This window comes from Sus scrofa, chromosome 14 (genome assembly GCF_054392235.1).
Source record: "Sus scrofa isolate SSC_HxYL_T2T_F1_AM1 chromosome 14, Sscrofa_HxYL_maternal_Yorkshire_Landrace_v2.0, whole genome shotgun sequence".
NCBI lineage: Eukaryota > Metazoa > Chordata > Mammalia > Artiodactyla > Suidae > Sus > Sus scrofa.
In genome coordinates this window covers 105,782,306-105,801,033 of record NC_139396.1, presented here as the reverse complement: position 1 = coordinate 105,801,033, position 18,728 = coordinate 105,782,306, and the positions used below count along the sequence as shown (strand labels likewise).

The window sequence follows — 18,728 nt, the reverse complement described above, 5'->3', positions numbered from 1 at the left end:
TGCGATCTATGGGCTATCATAACAAAGAAACTTTCTGTGAGTTATTAGAGTCCCAAAAGATGAAGAGAGGGAGAAAAGGACAGAAAGATTATTTCTGACAATGGCTGAGAACTTCCCGAATCTGAAGATAGATTTGGACATTCAAGTTCATGAAACTCAAATGTCTCTAAACAAATGCAACTAAAAGACTGCTCAATCTAAAATATATTATAATAATAACAAAGTGTCAAAAATCAAATATATACAAAGATAATCTTAAGAGCTGCAAATGGGAAGCTTGTAACTTACAGAGGAACCTCCATTAGACTATAAGTGGATTTTTCAGTAGAAACCTTACAGGTCAAGAGTGAGTGAGATGATGTATTTAAAGTGCTTAAAGAGGAGCTCCCATGTGGCTCACTGGGTTAAGGTCCCAGCATTTTCACTGAAGTGGCTTGGGTTGCTGCTGGGCATGAACATGATCTCTGGCCTGGGAACTTCTGCAAGCCACAGGTGTGGCCAAGAACATGAAAGGGAAAGTAAGATAGAGTTATTGTATGCAATCAAACTTAAGTTGTAGTTTTTATATGCAATCAAAGTAATGTTTTAGGAGTTATCTTTGTGGGGCATTGGTTAACGAATCCAACTAGGAAACATGAGGTTGTGGGTTCAATCCCTGGCCTTTCTCAGTGGGTTAAGGATCCAGCGTTGCCATGAGCTGTGGTGTGGGTCACAGATATGGCTCGGATCCCAGGCTGCTGTGGCTCTGGCATAGGCCGGTGGCTACAGCTCCGATTAGACCCCTCGCCTGGGAACCTCCATATGCCACAGGAACAGCTCAAGAAAAGGCAAAAAGTCAAAAAAAAAGTAATGGTTTAATCAGTATCAAATAGATGGTTACAGCTATAAGATGTTTTATGTAAACCTCATGGTAACCATGAAGGAAAGGCCCACAGTAAATACATAAAAGCTAAAGAGAAGATAATCAAAAATCACCAATTTCCTATAGGGAAAGGAATAAGGGAACTAGAAAATGGCCAGAAAACAATTAATAAAATTGCATTAGCAAATGCTTACCTATCAATAATCACTCTAAATATAAATGGATTAAATTCTCCAATCAAAAGGCACAGAGTGCCTTTTGGATTTTTTTTTCTTTTTAAAGATCTGGAGTCCACTGGTGGCCTAGCAGCTAAGCATTGGCATTGTCACTGCTATGGCATGGGTTTAATCCCAGGCCCAGAAACATTCACATGCCTTGAGTGCCATCAAAAAATAAAAATAAAAATAAAAAAAATAAATTATATGCTGCCTACAAAAGACTCACTTCAGCTTTATATAAAGACTCACATAAGTGTAAATTAAAATAATGGAAAAAGACATTCCATGCAAGTAAACCAAAAGTAAGCAAGGTAGTTATATTTTTTTCAAACAAAAAGGCAAAGACAGTCACAAGAAATGGTGATGACCATTATGCCAAAAAACTGAATGACTTAGAAGAAATGGAACATTCCTAGAAACATAAACTTACGATGACTGAATCAAGAAGAAATAAAAAATCTTAAGAGAAAAATAAAAAATAAGGAAATTGAATCAGTAATCAAAAATGCTCCAGCAGATATAATCCTTGAATAAAAGATTGTTTCACGGGTGAATTCTACCAAATATTTAAAAAAGAATTAATGCCAATGTTCCTTGCAGCACTATTTACAATAGTCTAGACATGAAAACAACCTAAATATCCATTGACAGAGGAATGGATAAAGACAATGTGGTACATACATACAATGGAATATTACTTAGCCATAAAAATGAACAAAATAATGCCATTTGTAGCAACAAGGATGGACCCAGAGATTATCATATTAAGTGAAGAATCTCAAAGACAAATAACATATCACTTATATGTGTAATCTAGTAAAAATGATACAAAATAACTTATCTACAAAACAGAAACAAACTTCCAAATTTCTAAATCGAATTTATGGTTTCCAAAGGGGAAGCAGTAGGGGGAAGGGATGAATTGAGAGTAAGTGATACACACTACTATATATAAAACAGATAAATAACAAGGAATTATTGCGTAGTACAGTGAGGTCTACTAAATACTCTGCAATAACTTAATATGGAAAAATAGAATAGATACATGTATATGTATGACTAATCCACTTTGCTATAAACCTGAACATAATACATCATACATCAACTATACCCCAGTAATTTTTTCAAGAATAATTAATTCCAATCATTCTCAAGCTCTCAAAAAAGTGAACAGGAGAAAACAACACTGTCACACTCATTTTATGGTGTCAGCATTACCATGACACCAAAGCCAGAAAAGGACACAATAAGAAAACTACAGGCCAACATCCCTGAAAATATAGATGCAAAAATTATCAAAAAAAAATTAGCAAAGTTCAAGAGCTCATTAAATGTAAAATTTATTCCTAGGATGCAAGGTTGGTTCAAGCCACACAAATAAAATAAATAAATAAATAACAGTGATATACCACATCAATAAAATAAAAGATAAAAATCCTATTGTCATCTCAATAGATGCATAAAAAATCATTTTTCAAAAAAAGAAAAATCATTTGACAAAATACAATATTCGGTTATAATAAAAACTCTCAACCACAGTGTGTATAGAGGAAACATAACTCAACATAATGAAGATCATTTATGACAAGCCCACTGCTAAAATCATACTCAGTGGTGAAAAAAATGAAAGCTTTTCCTTTTGGGTCAGGAATAAGACATGGTACCCAGTCTCACCACTCATATCCAACATAGTACTGTCTTAGAGCAATTAGGCAAAGAAAAAAAAAAAAAGTAAAACATATTTAAATCAGAAAGGAAGAAATAAAATTATCTCTGCAACTAAAATAATCTTGTATTTCTCTACCAAAAGACTCTACCAAAAACCTGTGAGAACTAACCAAAAAATTCAGTAAAGTTGCTGGATAAAAATCAACATACAGAAATCGACTGCCTTTCTTATGATGAAATATCTGAAATAGAAGTTAGAAAATAACCTCATTTGCAATAACATCAAAAGTAATAAAATACATAGGAACAAATTCTACAAAGGGGTAAAAAAACTGTACGCTGAATATTATAAGAATTTTTTGAAAGAGTTGAAGATGACATAGTACATGGGAAGATAACCTGTGATCTTGCATTGGAAGAATTAATACTGTTAAAATGCCTATAATGCTAAAAGCCATTTATAGATTAAATGCAATCCATATCAAGTTTTCAATGTCAATATTTTCAGAGGTGGAAATAATCCTAAAATTCATAGGAAACCACACACATAAAAAAATCCACAAATAGCTAAAGCTAGATGAATCACCCATCCTCATTTCAAACTACACTATAAAGCTATAGTAATCAAGACAGTATGGTACTGGTGTAAATATACACACAGACAGATGGATCAGAATCAAGAACATAGAAATAAACCCTCACATACATGGTCAACTAACATTTGACAAGGGAGCCAAGAATACTGAATGGCTTAAAAAAAAGTATCTTCAATAAATCTTGTTGGGAACCCTGAATAATCATATGAAGAAAAATGAAAGTGGACCCCTATATTCCACCACTCACAAAAAATTAACTGTATATAGATTATGATGATTCTTCTTCTCCAGATGAGAAAGAAAGAAGTTAAACAGGGATCAGTAATTTGCCCAAACTGCCTCAAGCAATAAACCAGGATTTGAATCCAGGTCCTTTGAGCAGAGCCTATTCATTGAGGCATTATATTTAATAGCTTTCTTTCACAGGACAGTGGTCATCGCAGGTTATTAAAAAATAAATATGCTAAGCAAGATAAGACAGAACGACAAATACTACATAATCTCATTTATGTATTTAATCTAAAATAGTCAAATACATAAAATAAGAGAACCCTAGAGATCTACCATAGAGCATAGGGCCTAACATTATAACACTCCACTTTATATGTCAAAATTTGCTATGAATATAGGTATTATGTTAATTACTCTTACCACAAAAGGAAAAACAAAAGAAATAATTGGGGTGGAAGGAAACTTTCAGAGGTAATGGATAAATTTATGGTTGGTTATACTAATGGTTACATGCTTATGCACTTATATTCAAACATGTCAAATTACATACATGAAATATATAGCTTTTACATGTCATCAAAAAAAGAAATTTTTGCAGTTCTAATCATGGCTCAGAGGTTAATGAACCTGATTAGCATCCATAAGGATGCAGTTTCGATTCCTGGACTTGCTCAATGAGTTAAGGATCCAGCATTGCCATGAGCTGTGGTGTAGGTCACAGACATGGCTTGGATCTGGTGTTGCTATGGCTGTGGCGTAGGCCATCAGCTACAGTTCCAATTGGACCCCTAGCCTGGGAGCCTCCATGTGCTATGGGTGCTGCTCCAGAAAGACAAAAAAAAAAAAGACAAAAAATAAAAAAAGAGATTTTGATGAAGTATACCATCCACACAGAAAAGATAAAGCAAACCTGTATCTATGTAAGCAGCACTAGATCAAGAAATCTAAAATTGTTTGAATACCAGAAGCTATTCTCCTAGTGCCTGTTCTATTCACAACCCCTCCAATAGAAACCATTCATACAAAACAATATATTTGCATATGTTAAAACAAGAAACTAAATAGAATTCATTGAATCCCTTTGGGGAAGTGAGAGGAAAGGGAAAAGAATGAGGTTCAGCTCACCTACTCCATCCATGAAGACCAGAAAAGATGAAGGTTGATAAGATAAAGTCAACATAGAATCTAAATACCTTACAAACAGACAGTTCCAACAGGGATAATGTCAGGTGGAGAGCAAGATTTTAAAAATGACAACCAGCCATGAAAACAACCTAAATGCCCATCAACAGATGAATGGATTAAGAAGATGTGGTAGTATATGCACAATGGAATACTACTCAGCCATAAAGAAGAACAAAATAATGCCATTTGCAGCAACATGGATGCAACTAGAGACTCTCATATAAGTGAAATAAATCAGAAAAAGAAGGACAAATACCATATGATATCACTCATATCTGGTATATACAGCACTAATGAACCTTTCCACAGAAAAGAAACTCATGGACTTGGAGAACAGACTTGTGATTGCCAAGGGGGAGGGAATAGGATGAATTGGGAATCTGGGGCTAATAGAGGCGATCTATTGCATTTGGAATGGATAAGCAATGAGATACTGCTGTATAGCACTGGGAACTATATCTAGTCACTTATGATGCAGTGTGATGAAGGATAATATGAGAAAAAGAATGTATATGTATGTGTGAGTGGGTCATTTTGCTGTACAGTAAAAAATTGAGGAGTTCCCATCGTGGTGCAGTGGTTAACGAATCCGACTAGGAACCATGAGGTTGCGGGTTCGGTCCCTGCCCTTGCTCAGTGGGTTAACGATCCGGCGTTGCAGTGAGCTGTGGTGTAGGTTGCAGACGCGGCTCGGATCCCGCGTTGCTGTGGCTCTGGCGTAGGCCGGTGGCTACGGCTCCGATTGGACCCCTAGCCTGGGAACCTCCATATGCCGCGGGAGTAGCCCAAGAAATAGCAAAAAGACAAAAAAAAAAAAAAATTGACAGAACACTGTAAGCCAGCTACAATGGAAAAAATAAAAATCATTTAAAAATTAACAAAAAAAATAATAAAAATGAAGACCAGAGAGAGAGGGATAGAGAGAGGAAATCAGCAAAGGAGAATAGGGGAGGTTCTGCTTCAAAGAAAGAGCCATGATCCCTGTCTGCTATATGATCTTTTCAGCCCTGTTCGCCCTGCTAGACTTTCCTCTGTGTAAAATTCCAATGTTGAGAAGGTAGGCAGCCTTTCTTTCAATTATTAAAAAAAATAAAAATAATAAAATAACAAGATCTCCAACCACCATACCTGGAAGCTTTTGCTAATTGATCCTTGGTCACTCATTATTTCAGTTTCAATAGACAGTGACTTCCATGTGCCAGGTGCTGTAACAGGTACTACAGAATCCCTTACAAGGCTGAGTAAGAACCAGCCTGTGCAAGATTCCAGCTGCCTGACCTCCTTCCTCACCCATTTCTCTTCTACACTGCTCTCTGGCTTGGCCTCTTTACTAAGCTGGGCTTGTGCATTTGTTTCTGTTTTTGTTTGGCTTGGCTTGTTTTTTTGAGCACTGCATACTTCTGATTCTTAGCACACATTTTTGCTGTGTTTTGCACAGGTGATTGAAAATCCTATCTAGGCTTTCTGTAAATTACTGCATTGTCATTTTTCTTTTTTTCCTAACAAGGCTCAGGTTTTGTCAAGATTCCCTTTTCTAAAATAGAACTATTTCAAAATATAAGTAGTTTTTTTTTCAGTCTTTTTCTTTTCTGTATCATTATTTTGATATACACAATGATAAAAAAGAAAAAAGACAGAGAAAAAGGCCCTGAAATTAGAAAAACTCTCTATTTTGTGAAATTTGGCATGTAGCTCTTGAAGGCTTAAAAATCTGGCATGAAGTGCCTTGGTCAGCATTAGAACAGAAGAAAGACAGGCACTTTACTCTAATGAAGTGATCTCAGCGTTCAGGTGCCCTCTACTCTGGAGTCAGTGATGCCCATTCTAGTCAGCTGACAGGTTTTATGGGTGGGTTGGTTGTTTTGTCTGTTTTAGGCTTCAAGGTCTGGTTCTTCTTTTTAATAAGCAAGTTTGTAAAAATCAGGATGTCAACTTAAAAAACAAACCCAACAGTCTAGATTCTGAGGCCTTCTTCAAAGTTCAGAAAATGGGCCTCCTAGTAGCTGAGCCACTAGGGGTGGGCTGGGCCTGAGCTGCCTCCTCTCAGCAGAGCAGAAGCGCCTCACTGGCCATACATACACATTTGCATCACCTGCTAGCTCCAGGGGTACTTTCGAGTCTTCCTCTCCTGCCAAGGGATGGCAACTAAAATATTTACCAACTCACAGTGCCCCAACCACGGCTCCACTGGACCAGACACCTACTGGAAAGGGTCCTGGAAGTTTGTGGCTACAGCATGTGTCAACCCTTTAGTTGCTCAATGGCATGGCTGTGCAGGGGTCCCCAAAGGAGGGGTTAGATTGGTGGGAACAGCAGGGAGATCAGGTACTCCAGATCTGAAAATCAGTCCTGCCTCTACCACAACTGAGTTGCATCTTACCAGGACTTCTAGCATAGCTGGTCCACAGTGGATCCTGCCTCACTTAAAGACTGTAGTTAAAGATCTGCTCATTGTATTCCATTCTACATCCACCCTAGGACAATGGAAAACAAGTTGAAGATAAGGTAAAACTAAAGGGAGGCCCAGAACTGTGCACAAAGAATTTTCCATATCTGAACCAAAACGGTGTATCACAAACCCTAAAAACACTGCAGAAGTATGTAGTCCTCTTGTTAGGCTGACATTCCCCTAAGAAGCTTTAGGAAAAAATCAGTTTTATAAATTCCCAGCATCTAGACAAGACTGTTAATATCTTATCCAGAAAGCATTAGGCTCAACTTCCAGGCCACACATTTCTATAGAGGAACTTTCTGGCAAAACAAAGACAAAAACCTAGTTAGATTTAAAATATATTTGCTTCATTTTAATTGATTTTTCTGTATCCGAGAAACATAAAAAGCCCCTATTATAAATACATAGAAACTGCTTTTGGGGAATAAAGTGCATGATAAAATGTCTTAAAATTAACATCTGGAAACACAATACAGCAATTAAATTTTACATAATGGCAAAAAGCAAAGTTAGGGTGACCCAGCTAATCAATTATATTTGTTATTTAACTCTCTTGTTTATCTAATGATGGTATCAATATGAGATACACATTGATCTCATAACTGAGGAGTTAAGTGGCTCCTTAATTAGAAATTTTTTTCCAATGTACTAAAAGTTATTTTTAGCATTGCTTTCATGTAAGAGAAAACCAGACAACTGCAAAATAGTTAACTTGATACTCTGACTTACCACATTCTGGTCTCAAGCTCCCTTTTAATTACTGTGCCTTCAGGCCCTAACCTATTATTCCCTGGGGTCAAATTCAGCTGGGAAGCAAATTTTATTGAATAGATTTGATGCTTCAAAAAAAAATGGCATGGAAATGCCTTGGGGAGGGGCTGCTCAGTTGTATATGAAGTCAGCAATTCTTACCTCCTTGACCCATCCCACAGTCATCTTTGATGCCGTCACTCATTTAGGTTGTCTGCTTGGCCCTTTGAAATCCAATGAGCGACATGCAAATGAAGACAAGTGCATGGGGACATGGTTAAGAAGCACAGACTTAAGGAATTAGGCTGATTCATCCAGGAGACAAAAAGGCATCATCTTGGGATTTTAGGGTTTTGGAAGATGAAAATACATATTCTAATCAGATATTCTCAAAATGAGAGTCAACACCATCAAGATTGCCCAGGAATGTTCAGGCCTCTCCCTAGATTTACTGAAAATCAGAAATTCTAGGGTGGGGGGGTCCCCATAATATGTCTTACTCTCCAGGTGATTCTGATGTACATAAACATTTGAGAACCACTTTCCTAAATGCAAAGAGAACGACCAGGAAAAACGTAGGTAGAAATCAAGAGGCAAAATATTTCAGTTTATGGCAAAGAACTTTTAGTCAAAACCTTTTAAGCATCCCAGATTAAATGGCAAATGGGAGAATTGGGAGTAAATTCCCCAATGCTGAAAGTGTCAGAAAAGATTCAAATATCAGTGATATTTTGAATTGGAGGAACTCAAAGGAACTTTCTAATCACAAGAGTCAACAATTATAGAATCACAAGTTTTCAAAACTGACTCCCAAAACAGGAGAAAATTTGACCAAAACACAATATAAGGATAACTGTTAACCAGGAAAGCTGATAAGGAACCCAACAAAAATGAAGACACTGTAAGAATATCTACCTGTGAGGCTAACAACTTATTAATTTTAGAGCTTCATGAAACCTCTTTTAACATTATTTTCATTTTCATAGAATATACTGTCAGAAAGCCCATTAAAAAACACAAGCATAGGCAAAACCTGTTTGGGTAAAAGAGAAAATTGAGAATGTAACTACAAGGAGGAATTGGAGGTTAAGCTAATGAAGTCTGCAGCTGCCATCTTATAGAGTCATTTGGAAGGAAATAGAGCATTCACAGAAATACATTAGTCAGGTCTCTAAACAGAGGTTGGCATGTTTGTAGATCCATGATTACTGGTGAACGTTGAAATCAGAAGTGGCATCCCTGCCCAAATGATCTGGGTGCACTAAGGACTCACTGAGTCTCCTGGTATGGGAACAGCTGTCTATCCTAGGCTGGGGCAAGATTTCCTCACTTCATTAGTTTAATCAGAAGGACCGAATGATGCCATCAGTATAACAGTTTGGGTTGTAGTCTATATTCATGTTAAAGTTAGCAGGGTAGTAAACTATTATCCTCATTAGAAAGATAGAATTGAGTACTCCCAATTTATCTACATTTGTTTCCTTTAGAAGCTGAACCAAAGAATTCTACAGTTAACTTCGCAGGTAAATGGCTGGGCCACATTTCTCTGATTTGCCTCTTATAGTCCAGATTCTAGGGTCCAGAGGGTCAACTTAAGCTAAAGACGCTAGGTAAGCAGCCACCTTCTGGACGTTTAGGTGCCCCTGTTTACCACATTACAGAGGCTGGCATATCAAGCCTGAATCAGTCATTTAAGGATCCCAGGGGAAGTCAAATGTAAAATCAAATGCAAGCTTCACTGCTTACACCTGTGATCTCAGAAAAATCCTAGATTTTGTATCTAAAAAATGAGGGTAATAATACTGAGTCTGTAGGATTGCTGGAAAAGACTAGCCAGTATTCAGTGTATGTTAGCTATCAGTAAGTGATTCTGGGCATCTTATTCCAATCTCATCTGATACAAACACTGATGACCCTCAGCCTGCAAACTGGCCCTGCCCAGTTCCTGAAGAATTTTGACATAGCCTGGAAATGCATCAGAAGCTTACGGGATTGGTTTTGCACCCCTGTGGGTAAATGTCCAGGTACTAGCACCCTCACTAAGCAGTAGTGAGGTGTTCTTCTTTCTACAGCTGACTGGGGCCCAGAGAGTCTCCTCACTTTTGTCAGCACCTGTCACCAGGCTTTACTCTGTATCAGAGAAGCCTCTACTCTCTTAGTCAACTGTCTAAACAAGACCTCAGGCCCTGTAATTGGGACAAAACACAACTGTCTTTGTAAGCAGCCTGGGGTTACCTATCAATCAGGTCATGACCAGCTTAGGCAAGGCAGGTTATTAGTTACTTCTCTTCTCCCCCTACCTCCCTTCTCCTCCTACATCCCAAGTATCAACCTTAAGATAACTACTGCTGTGTGTTCATATGCATTATCAAGGTGTATTATGGTTAATATTATTATTGGACTTCACTGTTATTCACCAAGGAATTTTAAGAACTGAAATAAATGAAGGATAAACCCTGCATCTCACCATAAAGCATAAGGGTAAAAGCTCCTGAGGACAGTCTTATGGCAAATGATTGTTCTATAGAGTTTTAGGCAGGAACCATGCCTTTAGAGTTTGTCACCCAAATGGCATATGAAGTGTGAATCTCAAGAGTCCACAGTGCTTGAATGGCTAAGCCCTGTGAATCTCCTGCAAGATGCTCACCAGCTCACTGGAGATGACAGATCAGAATTCAGGAGCCAAGATGAATAACACAGAGATCACCTGCAGTATATTTCCATGTATCAGTGAAGTAATTAGCTCACAGCACATATCACACTAATGACAGATCACTTCAAGATAAAGTGGACATCAAAGAAAGACATTTCCTACGTGATACCAAATTAATAATACTGACACTAAAACCACTGGTGTTTTAACCTGATGCTGAGATCAATCATACAAGCACCTATGGCTCTTTCTCATCTGTATTATCCATTGCTTCTCCCAAAAATCTGGTGAGAACACACGAGCTTTAATAGTCCCAGTTTACAGCTGAGTACTCTGAAGACTCTCAGGCTTAAGGAAGTCAAATATGCTATCTATGTATGCTGACATGCATTTTTTGTTGATATTTACCAATTTGGAGCCAACTGGATACGAGGTGAATATCTGGTATTTCCCTTCACTTATGAAAGCACACACAATTTTCCATTCAGAGATAGCAAAGATGACATTTCACTTTAACAATTCCTTATGACCTGAGGTCTGGGGAAACATACCATATTCAGTTCTAGTATATGCGTGGAGCTAGCCACACCAAGGAGAAAGGCTTCACTTCAGCAACTTTTGCATTGCCCTGACACTTCAGTGCCCAGAAGTGTCAGGGCAATGCAAAGCAATGAACACCGCTGCTTCCCATTTGAAGCCATATTCCTTCATTAGCTAGTGGGTTGCTATCTCATAGGAAGAAGATTAGTTCAAAAAAAAAGAGTGGGATAAGAAATGTGGAAAGGATACTTCCACAAAAGAAATGAACTCGATTCTCAAAGGCAGCAGGAAGTAGAATGGGACTAGCATTTATGGTATGCCAGCTTTATCTGGGGTGCATTACAATGACTATGCAATTCAGTCCTTCCAGGAAACCAGTTAGATGTGTTATATCCCCTCTTCACTCAGGAGGAAACAATGGAGAGTTGTTTGTTCTGCTTTGTGTTACAAATGTCACACAGATCTTCAGTGGTAGAAGTGAGAGTCCCACAAAGTATCTGAATTAAATCAGGGTTTTTTCTCCTTGTATATCTCCTTTCAAGAAAACAAACTATATCCATGGGTTAGGGGCTGAGTATGGCTCTCCTAGACTTACTTTTCTCAAAATTACTGATACAGAGTGACTTGTTCCTCTGGAATTTCATTACATGTCTTCTTTTTACTAATTAGCTTGTGAGAATAATGTCTTTTAACTAAAGATTATACCAGAATAGTTGCTAATTGTCACAAATGTAAGTAAGGTCATTCCTTACCTAAGGGGAGTCTGGCCAGGCGTGCTGGGTGTTGTTGCCCATTTCAATACACAGGTAACAAATCCTGGGATACCTGAGCACAGAAGACATCACAAACAGGTGCTTTCCTGCCCCAAGAGACCAATTCCCATTAGAGCTGCTTCAAAGATCACTTAATATAAGATAGATGTGGGCAGGGTAGAAACATGACATGGGATAGATGAATGCTTATTTTACATACCTTAAATCAACCACGTAGTGGTTGACAAGGTAATTAAACAAAAGCCCCAAGTGAATAAGAGCACAGAAGAAATCCTAAGAGTCAAATTTTATGAAGGCAGATAATTAAATTAGAGTATCCAAGAAGAAAATACTATTTTGGAGTACCTAGAGTATTTCTAAGTCTGGTGCATCTGCCCTTTCAGCTAATCTTTACAAGGTACATATAATAATCCCATTTATACAGACAATGGACTAAGGGGCAGGAAATGAAGATCTCAGGGCTACCTGACTCCAGATTCCACGTCTCTCCTCTAAATTGTAGACTCCGATGGGGCAGGCATGTGAGAATTAACATGTCTTTTCTATCAAAGGAAGTCTTGGTTACTCCATTTTGTTCCTGCATCTCCTGAGATAACCCTCCTCCACCCCCCACTTACCCTCTTCTCCCAGTAACAATTTGTTTCAAATTAGCCAACCAAGAAGAATGTGTGCCCTGACCTGACTAATGGGAAGGGGAGAGGCATACCACCTGCATTAGGGATAAACAGGGAGGGTCTTTTCTTCTTCTCAGGTGCTGTTTGGGTACCCACGCCCTTCTGCAGAAGTAAAGAGCCTTGTCAAGATCTCCCCATGTTCACGTGTCTCACTTTCGGACACTGACGATCTGAGCCAGAGTCATTTTAATTCTCCCACAAGCGGATGACAAACTACTGATAAAAACTGAGGCACGTGCCTAGAACAAATGAAACACAAGAGGCAACTTTTAAACAAGAATATGGACAAAACGTGGACCAGAAACTTTCAATGTAGGCACCTCTTTGTTTAGTACACCAACCACTGAGTTGAATTTCACATTATGTAATCACTGTAACCCACTGAAAAGTAGCACACTTTTAATCATGCTCAAAAAGGCTAATAGCTTTGGCCCACCTGGAGGAATTTAAACCCACTCATACATTCTATTTCAAACATTATACATTAGTAAGTAACATTCCAAATTCTCAATAATAGCCCTGGGTCATCCTTACTGTTCTCAGTTCATAGATAATTGGTCTCTGCTCCCTGCCTCTTAGATTCCTTGCTTTATGCTTTAAGTCCAGAATCTGCATTTGAACTTTTGATCTTTGCAACACTTGGACATCAGTTTGCACCTTCAACTACTGCCTTGTCTATGTTTATTTCATTCATTACTCTTCTGCTTTTGAAGCCTTTTGGTCTTTGTGGTCTTAAAAAGAGGAAACACACACCTTATTCCTACCCCTTCAGAGTAGGACAGCTCCCAGCACCTCCAAAGAAAGACAATCTTTTTGTCATAGAAGTTTCCATTGTAAATGTCTTCTCTCTTACTGTCTGTAATGCCTTATCATGTCTACTGATCCTTCCCTGAACTTAGCTGAACACAGAATAAAAGGACACTACTTCTATACATCCCAAGCCGTGTATAAAAAAAAAGAAATTCAAATGCAAAAAGGAGGGAACAACCATAAGTACATGTTCCCACTGTTCTCAATGTACACCTAAGCTTACCTTCTCTCTGGGTCCAGAACCATTGTGAAGCCCAGAACTCTCAAAAACCAACATTTGGTGGTGCCTTGCATTTTCTCATCTGACTAGCTATCACTTCAACCAATTATCCCCAAGTGTGGGTTTGTTTGCTTGTTAGCTTGTTCTCCCCAAAAGGGTCAGACATTAGATAGCAGACTAAGTGCTGCTACATCCAAAAGAATCAACTAATGCAATAATCAGCAGCATTCACAACTGCTTAATTCCAGGAATATAAGCCTTGGGATAATTAATCCTGAAGCCACATTTCCCCCCAGTATTCTGCAATAGGATATTCTTCAATGAATCAGGTAAGAATTACCAGTAAAGTTTGACAAAACACATTTCTTGGCCTCACTCTGTAACAACAAATTCACAGTACCTCTTGGTGGGGTCTGACACCAAGTTTTTTACATATGTTGTTTCTTTTTCTTTTTAAGCAATATAAAGTGTGAGAACCTCTGGTTAGGTAAATAAATGCTAGCAAAGCACCAGCAATTGAGAAGTCTCACACAGAAATGCATGCATCTTTAGAAGAGGGAAAAAGAACATGCAAAGTGCATCAGTGTAGCACCAACTTAGGCTGTTCATGTATCTGGTTAGTGGCATAGCTTAAGGAGGTAAATGTTTATTGGAAAAAAAACCACTCACCTAATTCTGCTTTTTCATTTCTGCAGTTATATTCAATAAAAATGACTAGAAGAAATTCCAGCATCCATGACGATTTGGCAGAAATATGCAACTTACGAAAACCTAGAATCACTGTGTGTGTGTATGAAATGTTATGACAGGCTTGTGGGGGTCATTACTGTAAAGCTACTTTATAGGAATCAACGGTTCTGTAGTAAACAGACATGTTGATCACTGAGTTAAAAGGCAGGCCTGTGCTGTGGGGTGACATGGTAAAAGATGTGATCAGCAGAATGTTTGCCAGGTGATGATTCTCTTCACCCTTCCTTTTGGAAAACCCAGTTCTACAGTTGTAGGAACAAAAAGGCGAAGTAAACAGAGGTCACATGTGGCAGGAGACCCTGAGAACATCCCTACCCCCCTGCCAGACCTTCGGTCTGCAGGTCACAGAAACAAAACGGCTCCTTCAACCCAGCATGAAATGATGGCCCAAACGCCTGGGAGGGTTTTGTTCCAATGAATCATATAAAAAGCATATTTACAATGGGAGAAATCTGTAGAAACTCATCTCCTGAATCACTGAAAGAACAGAGAGGAAGTATATGAATGACAAACACAAATTGGATTATGCACCCACATAATCCTATGATGGTGGTAACAGAGTAATGCTTACCTATTTGACGCTTAATCCCTTTTTATTCTCTATGCTTTACTCTAGCAAATATCACTTTTTGGGAAAACTGTTTGCTCTCCTTGGGAAGAGAGAAAAGTCCTTCAACTGGTTCCTCAAACCTACCATACTTCCTTATATTAAAACATATACACACACACACAAATGCATCTGTGTATACATACATGAGGGTGCAGATATTTCCAGATAATGAAAATTGATGACATTATGTCAAAGACATTATAGAATTTAACTGCATTCATTTATACACAATAAAAACAAACGTATGCAAGGCTAACATGTCCAGTGTTTCTTTATCTTAAAGTCCTCCTAAAACTGCTCTTATAGTGATATTATCAGTATTAAATGGTACCCACTTGATAGAAGTGTGAAGCCTGGTGCAAAAAGACAGATCAACATTATTTTATTTCTGTTGAGACTAGAGAAGTCATAAATTATTCCCGTGTCTTAATTTTGGAAAAGTGTCTTAATAAAATGAATTAATAAATAAAATGTCACCATCAAACAAAATTGCATCAGCCCATTTAATGATAGTTTGTCCAAGTTTCAACAAATTGACAGTTTAAAGAGTGAACTCTTCAGTGTGCTTGCTTCATGCATACAATTATTGATTGGGAAGCAACTGTCAAATGGGACCTCTGCCTTGGAAATGCTTAAGAGTTCTCTAGTAGCTAAGAAAAATATAAGAGTTTAAAACCAGATAAAGAGTACAAATTTCTATAGATCTGAAACGGGGCCAATCAATACAATAATAAGTGAACGGAGGTCTGTAGATAGATAGTTAACTAGATACTCTGCATCTAAATAGAAATAAAGAATAGTTACTATTAAAAATTAAAACATATAATAGAAATATTTGTGGAGTTCCCATTGTGGCTCAGTAAAAATGAATCTGACTAGTACCCATGAAGACGTTGGTTTGATCCTTGGCTTTGCTAAGTGGGTTAAGGATCGGGCATTGCCCTGAGCTGTAGTATAGGTCGCAGATGGCTTGGATCTGGCATTGCTGTGGCTGTGTTGTAGGCCAGTAGCTATAGCTGCAATTCTACCCCGGGCTTAGGAATCTCCATGTGCCATGAGTGTGGCCCTAAAAAAAGAAAAAAAAAAGAAAAAAGAAATAATAATTTGATCAATTCTGCCATAAACACGGTTTATCTGTTAGCCTGACAAACATGTTTCTTATTAGCTTAGCCCAATGTATTGGCCTATTCCCCCAAACTTGGCAGAAAAATAGTATATACAGTTTTTGGCTTAGGTGCTGGGTCTTATTTGGAAAAAACTAAAAATCTTATTAAAACACAGAGGGAAATAGTTAAAATCTTGCTGAATAAAAAATATTCAGAGGTTAACCCATAAATCTGGTGATCCATCTAAACATAAATATTTAAAATACTGTTCTGGTAGTCGCACACCACTTTATGTTTGCCTAACCTTCTAGTATAAAGGATTTTAAACTAAGAGGAGGTATTTCTGAGAACATTGCTTTCCCTAGCTTATAATAAATGAAATCTTCAGAGGAAAATTATACTTGTTTTTGTGTGTGCTTCACTATTTGCTCTGGCTTAGAGTTAGTCCCTTCCAGAATGTTATTTCGAAATGTTATTAGCATATTTATTCTCTCCTTAAAGACTTTGACAATAGTGTAACTGTCATAATATTGAGAAAGTTTGATGCCTCCCAAAGTAAAACAAAAATAACAGTAATACAGTTTAGAGCCAGGACAATGAGAATGCAACTGTAATCTTTATTAATAATCTATTGGTGTCTAGTTAGTTCAGTACAACTTAAGCAACCAATACTACTGCAGTCCTAGCATTCTAATGTCACAGTTACATCGAGTACAAGGAAATTAGAATCTTTCATGTGATATAATATCATTAAGCACAAATATATTGAGGCATGATGGTGTCATTTGTAAACTTAACTGTTCTACATTTTCCATGATGGTTGAGTAAATTAATGACTCTGATGCATCTTAAATGCAAATTAATAACCATGAACAAAAAGGTACTGCTGAAACTGCAGTTATGCATGGAATGACCATTTCGCTCAATGAGAAGCCATATTTCAGAAGCTTGCTAATTAGAAGCAGTGTTGGCACCAGAATGCCATTGCTTTCTAAGCAGAAAACATCCAGTGTTACCAGGAAGCAAATTCCCACTTTGTATTGGATTTTCCTGATACAGAGTTCAGTTTTATTTACAACTGTGTTTCAGATCTACAAGAAAGTATGCCTGTATCATCATTCTAGATATAGCCTGAATGGAGGACAAGGAGACAATATTAAATGGTCTTATTTATTTTAATATGAAAAGATATCTCTTTACAAGTGAACCAGCATCATAAGGCAACTTGGAAAGTGTCTCGATGATCAATGCCTTAAATTGATTAACAATTATGTCCTTTCATATTGGCTTTTTTTTAAAAGATGTTTTCTTCCCCTTTGAACAAAAAATGTTTCAAATAAGTACAGGGGAAGATATGGAAAACAACATAAGAAAACAAAAAATACAGAAACACAAATATACACACGCTTGTGTTTAATTAAAAAAAATATTTGTAATTGAGTTCTCTTTGTGAGACCATCTAGAAAATTGTATATCATCTACTGCAGAGACCAATGAATACTAAACTTTGGGGGACAAAAGGTAGAAAGTCAATTACTGTTGTTTTGTTTTTCTTTTGACCTCTTTATCCATTTTATTTACTGATTTATTTTTGGCACACCTGTAGCATGTGGAAGTTCCTGGGCCAGATGGAACCTATGCCACAGCAGCAACCCAAACCACTGCAATGACAATACCAGATCTTTAACCCACTGTGCCACAAGGGAACTCCTCTTTATCCATTTTAAATGATAAGACAATATCAGGAGTCTAAATTTGAAATTCTGTGTTTATTCAGATTAAGAATAGAGATCATTCTAAGTTAGATGGAGAAGGCATGGACAGACTGGTAAATTTGGTTGATGAGTGAAATAGATTCTGATGTTTTATCCTAATTTCATTATATTATGAAGCTTCAACAGTCAGTCTGTAATCCGACTTTGCATCTCTGTGTCTACAGCTCTCAGCAAACAGTGGGCGCACAATAAATGCCTGCTGCTGTTTATCTAAGTTGTCATTTTGGCAGAAGTGATCCTGAAACAGAACATGAATTCTGATATTTCAATCTCACTAATGACTATTTTCTCAAATCAATTAGTTCTAAGGGGCAGTGACCTGAACTGTTAATTAATGTGTCTAAATAACTGATCAGACAGGCCACCAAACAGTTTTTTCTGTCCCCGAAGCAGCTGCAGAACTTCAGAATTTCTGCACAAACCAACTTATTCATCATAATTTTTGCTCAAATATAGGAAATGTGCTAGCTGGAGCTGCATTTGCATTTATGCCTAAAATCAGTCAAAATAATCCAAAATGGGAGGTAGTTACATTTCATGCATCTGGTTAATATGCTGGCTCTAGGTCTCAGTCTGAATTCAAATATCACATTTTTATCTTCTCACAACATACAGGCTCAGAACAGATTGTTGGTTCTAAAAGCACAATCCTGACTGAGAATCTCAAGAGTCTTATCTACCATCCCCTTTCTTCCACACATCTCCACTCATGGATAGGTAAATGATCTCACAACAGCTGAAATTCAAAACCTATAGCAGAGGTAGAGAACCAGGATGAAGGGAGTGCTAAAACTAACTTTAAACTTACCATGCATATGATAAATTATCAGACATATTACTGGAAAGTGAAGATGA

The 18,728-nt window shown here is 37.5% G+C and overlaps 1 protein-coding gene across 8 annotated transcripts in view; it reads right to left on the bottom strand.

Annotated features, from left to right (window-relative positions):
- NRG3 (neuregulin 3) overlaps positions 1-18,728 on the bottom strand; it is a 1,098,475-nt gene that overhangs the window by 837,361 nt on the left and 242,386 nt on the right. The gene's annotated exons all lie outside the window — the stretch shown is intronic.